The 5,507-nt window shown below is 38.7% G+C and overlaps 1 pseudogene; it reads right to left on the reverse strand.

Annotated features, from left to right (window-relative positions):
* Positions 1-4,641: 4,641 nt before the first annotated feature.
* Positions 4,642-5,091, reverse strand: LOC109458842 (coiled-coil domain-containing protein 90B, mitochondrial pseudogene; annotated as a pseudogene).
* Between the last annotated feature and the right edge of the window lie 416 nt (positions 5,092-5,507).

Genomic DNA, 5,507 nt, shown 5'->3' on the forward strand with positions numbered 1-5,507 from the left:
GTGAGTCTTGAACGTGCTCTCTGGAGAAGGGGAGTAAGGGAAGGTGCAAGGCAAAGCTGAAGGTGACCTTCAGGCTGATCCCATGGGGGTCCCTCCTCAAGGTACAGGGGCTGACCCTTTGTAACCCCATGTTATTCTTAGGCCCAGGGCTTCCCCCAGGGATGAGATTTGCATATACTTCTGGACAAGGCCACTCCTCCTCTGCTAAGAAAAATTCTTTAGTACTTTGACAGTGGGTCAGGAACTCTGCGAGACATCTCTGCTTCATATTTCTACTCCTCTACTACTGGCTGCCTTCTGCTTGTTCATGATAAGCTGACACCCCCCTCCCCTCGAATGCTTCTTGGATTCTATTCTTGTTTAATGTATACTAGTGACCAACTTGACTCATCTTAACTTCATTGCTTTTCCTTAAATCATGGCTTTTGCTTTCTTATTTCTTGCTACTGTCTTTGGAACTTTCCTTGTAGCACACATTTAAATTCTTCAAGAGAGAGCAAAAACTAATTGGGTTGATCAATTGCCATCCAATGGAGATGCTCAGTGTTCATTCATTCATTCTTTTATCCATTCCCTCATTTAACACAAGTTTATTGTGAATCAGGCGTTATGTTAAGTGCTAAGGCTACAGTGGTGAACAAAACCAAATATGGTTCTTGCCATCATAGAGTATAGGCTTTAGTGGGCCTAAATCTAATGCCCGGAGCTATGTCTAAGGAATTCTTCAGAAGAGGCCTGGGGACCTGGCTCAGAAAGTGGAATATCTCAGACATGCCTTTAGTTTCAAACAAATGGCTGTGTGTGGTCTTTCTAGAATGCTCTGATCCTAGGTGTTGTATCTTCAGTTTTATATTTGCCTTACCCTTGTCCCCTTCTGTGAAGTCCTGTATGATTCCAATTTGCTCACTCCTTCAACACCCTCAGTCCAGGAAGGATGGATGCTAAGTGTGGCAACAGCTTCACTTTTGATGCAGGAGTTATGATGTCACAAAGTCAGGTAATCCTCCTGGAAGAGTTGCAGACAAGGCCATCAATAATTATTTTAAACAGACTTTTAGTCACTAAAGAGATAAAATGAGTATGCATAGCTCATGGGCTTACCATGTTTCCCCGAAAATAAGACCGGGTCTTACATTAATTTTGCTCCAAAAGACGCATTAGGGCTTATGTTCAGGGATGTCATCCTGAAAAATCATGCTATTTTTTTTTAGCTAAAATGGCTTATTTTCCGGTTAGGTCTTATTTTGGGGGAAACATGGTAGTATGGAGTTTTTCATGAAGCCAACAAATAATTTTTTGTTAAAAAAAATCATTATATACTGACAGTTTGATATAAAATGTGAATTATATTAGTAATTGATCCCAGAGCAGTTGTGTGGTTTTTGAAGTTTTTTTCTTTTTAATAGTGGGGGATGCCTCTCCACTGATGTAACTTTTGGCTATCTCATCACTAAGCAACACACACACACACACACACACACACACACACACACACACGGAAATCAACTCTGGACAGCTTGGTTCTCAGATACCTCATACTAAAAGTCTTCAGCTCCTTGGGCTTCCAGTTGTGTGTCTTTCTACTTAGCTGTCTCAGTACTAACATTGCTGACCTTTCTCTCTGATCCTTTTGAAAAGGTGGTGGAACATGAAAGAATTATTCCAAATTTCTAACAGGAGAACTATTAGTATGAGAGGGCTTTACATTCCACACATTTAAGAAGATTCTTCATTAGAAGTGTGTTGCTAAGCCTGCATGTGTTTAATACAAGCTGAAGAAGTAATTCTTTTAAGTGAGCTTAATTTGGAACTGGTGAGACAATGAAAGTCACTAATTTAATCAACATCTCAGGAAAACTGCTTTAGTAAATAACTATAAAATTATATCCTAAATGAATCATCAAGGTTTAATAAATGGCATAGAAAAAACTTTTTTTAAAATACAGGGGTGGGTCATGCTGAATGGAAATATTAAATGGAATTATTTGCATATGGTGTAGAGAGCTATTCATATTCATGCTTCTGGAGTTTGAGTTTCCAAGTCAAGTAACTCTCCTCAATTTAGGTTTTTAGACCATTAACTTATTGTCATATTCCACAGTGAATTGTGAAAGCTGGAAAATTTAATTTAGAGTGTTCTTATGTAAGTCCAAATGACTAAGTAATTGTGGAATAGCATTTAATAACTCGTTATACAGCTTGCTTTTACTTTATTGATTCATTTTGTGTTGTGAAAACAAAAAAAGGTTGGAAGCTAGTCCTGATTATGCTAAAAAAAAAAGAGATGCTTAATATTGGGCAATTAGTTCCATTTCTTTGGGGCTCAGTTTCCCCAAACACATACGTCCAATGCATGTGCTCTATAGAGCAGCGGTTTTCAAAAGGGGAGCTTGTGTGAATGCAGTTTGCTTGCTCCCCACTCCCAGAGATCCTCATTGACAAGACTTGATCATCTAACCCCTGACTAGTGTCTGAGCCCACAGAGGCTGCACCTCTCCAGAGAGTAGGGACCAACTGCCAATGCAGGACCAAGCTTCTCCTAGTACACAGCAGTCTTATCTTGCAGTCCCTACTATCTACTCAACAAAAGGGCTCCAAAAATTATCCTCTAACCCTCATCTGGCATCATTTTTACCCACTCTCCACAGACTCATACGCACAGCCCACAAATACATTCTTATTTCTTTCATCTTAGAACTGCCTCTCTGGATTTCACGTCTCCCTCTGTTTACCCAACATTTCTTCCAGTTCCTCTCCTGCAGGAATAGAGTAGTCCCAGACAGTTCACCTCAGACCATTAGTGTTCTCTTTTGCTCTCTTGAGGAGAATTACATCAAAAGTAATTATATTTGATTTACCTCAAATAAAGGTGTGGTAGCTAATGTTGACTGAGGGCTTGTTGTCATCCGGATGCTTTCTGAGCGTCCTACCTCGGGCAATTCCTTCAGTGCTCACAGCACTCCTATGGAGTTGATCACTTCTTTGTTTTGGCCTTCGACTCTTTGATTAAGTAAGTCCTTAGGTTTGCAGTTTTCTCTTCAAGATCATCTTAACAATCACTTTGTCAAGTTTCCAAATAAAATCCCACCGGAGTCTAGACTGAGATGGTGCGACACTGATAAATTATATTGGGTGCAATGACACCTTTATGATGTCAAGTCTTACCACCTAAGAATATGTGTTAACTTAAATCTCTTTTTAAAAAATAACAAAACAGTCTTTATGTAGAGCAGTTTTAGGGTCATAGCAAAATTGAGCGCAAAGTACAGAGGGTTCCCATATGGCCCTGCGCCCACACATGCTCAGCCTCCCCAACTAACAACATCGGAGTGGTACATTTGTTACAAATGTTGAACCTACACTGACACATCATTATCACCCAAAGTCCATAGTTCACATTTGGGTTTACTCCTGATGGTTTCATTCTATGGGTTTGGACAAGTGTGTAAGGACAGGTATCTACCATTATTGTACCGTGCAGAATAGTTTTCCTTCCCTGAAAGTCCTCCTTCTCTGTCTGTTCATCCTTTCTTGCCTCATAATCCTTGGCAACCACTGATATTTTTACTGTCTCCATAGTTTCGCCTTTTCCAGAATGTCATATAGTTAGAATCATATAGTTTTAACAGCCTTTTCAGACTGGGTGTCTTTCACTTTGTAATATGCACTTAAGGTTCCTCCATGTCTTTTCATGTCTTGGTAGCTCATTTCTTCTTATCACTGAATAAAATTCCATTCTCTGGATGTACCACAGTTTATTTATCCATTCACCACCCACTGAAGGACATCTTGATTGCTTCCAAGTTTTGGCAATTGCAAATAAAGCTTCTGTAAACTGTCATGTGCAGGTTTCTGTGTGGACATAATTTTTCAGCTCATTTTATTAAATACCAAAGAGTGTGATTATTGGATTGTATGGTAAGAGTATCTTTAGTTTTGCAAGAATTTGACAAACTGTCTTCCAGAGTGCTTATACCATCTTGCATTCCTAAAAGCAATGAATGAGAATTCCTAATGCTTTACATCATTTCCAGCATTTGGTGTTGTCACTGTTCTGGATTTGGCCATTTCAATAGGTATGTAGTGGTATCTCATTGTTGTTGTGGTTGTTTTTTTTTTTCTCCCGTATTTCAAAATTTATTTATTTTTATTGTTCATTACAAAAAACCCTGAAACAACTTCAGCTACATGGTAAGTCACTATTAAAATCCAAGTAACTTTGTTATAATATTTTATTTTATATGACAATGTAACTGTGTAATAGTTATTAGGAAAGTTGAATACAATAACGAAGTATATAGTCAGCAGATAACAAAGAAATCCTGTACGACTTACACAGTTGTTCACCCAAACACAAGACAGCTCTGGTTCAGTTTGTAGGAACTATCAAAGGGATCAAGACAAAAGGCCCTTCTATCTCAAAAGAATCAGGTTTTGAACGGCAGCTTTTCAACCTAATACAATAGAGACATACAAAAAACAAAGACAAACTACATCTCATTCTAAAACATTTCTTTTTAGTACATATGTACTTTGAATAATCTTGTGTTGAGTTTTGCTGCAACTTTCAATGTTCGATGTTGGTGCAGTTTTCTAAGAAAAGAGCAGCGGCAGCGGGAGCATAACATAGTTGTTTCACTGCTATTTCCAGATTCTATAAAATCCCATGCTATCGCCAGGCAAGTAAACACTGAGGCTGTAAGATAATTGTCTCAAGCTTGTTAGATTCCATTAGCATTTTTAAAGAAGCAATTTTGGTGTCAGTTGTATTACTGGTCTCTGAAATAGTACTTTTGGTTTTGGCATCCTTTTGGTAAGTTCTGTGGTTGCTTCCATAACTTTGTTGATCTGTAAACATATCTATTGCTCTGCTCCTTTCTAGGTTGGTGTCCAGTTTGTTATCTGCTCTGATTCGACTGGTTTCATTTATTAGTTGTTGCTTAGCATGTTCTAATTCAATTTTCATTTTCTCATTCTCTGCTCTTGGGTTTGCAAATTCACTTTTCTCTAAGATGACCATGTCTTTCCTGATGGAGTCCAAATGAGCTGTTAGCTGTTTAGTGCTATTTCTGATTGAGTTTGAGTGACCATCTCTTTATAGATAGTATCCAAGCTGACATATGATAAAATGGTTAATGCTAATACAATTGTCTCTGCTTGTGCTTTGTGAGATCCATGAGTTACCAAGTCCTGAACAAATGCATGGGTATCAAAAGTTAATTTCTTTGTTCCAAAGGAGTTAAGTCCACCAGCCTCATATCGTATCCTTTCGTGGTTATGGTGATTAAGAAATCGCTCAGTAGGGCCAGCGAGAAACGCCACCCCCCAGTGTGGACAGAGGGTTGAAACGGGTGCTCCTCCCTTTCAGATGACAGGAGAGCCAAACCCTGCAACTCCGCCTACCCTCAGTTTTTCAGTAGGCAGGAGGAAAGGAAAGCCATTGTTGTTTTAATTTGCATTTTCTTGATGATTTAATGACAAGAAGCATCTTTTCATATGCTTATTAA

This window comes from Rhinolophus sinicus, chromosome 5, assembly GCF_057876585.1.
Source record: "Rhinolophus sinicus isolate RSI-liver-muscle chromosome 5, RSI-T2T, whole genome shotgun sequence".
Classification (NCBI taxonomy): Eukaryota; Metazoa; Chordata; class Mammalia; order Chiroptera; family Rhinolophidae; genus Rhinolophus; species Rhinolophus sinicus.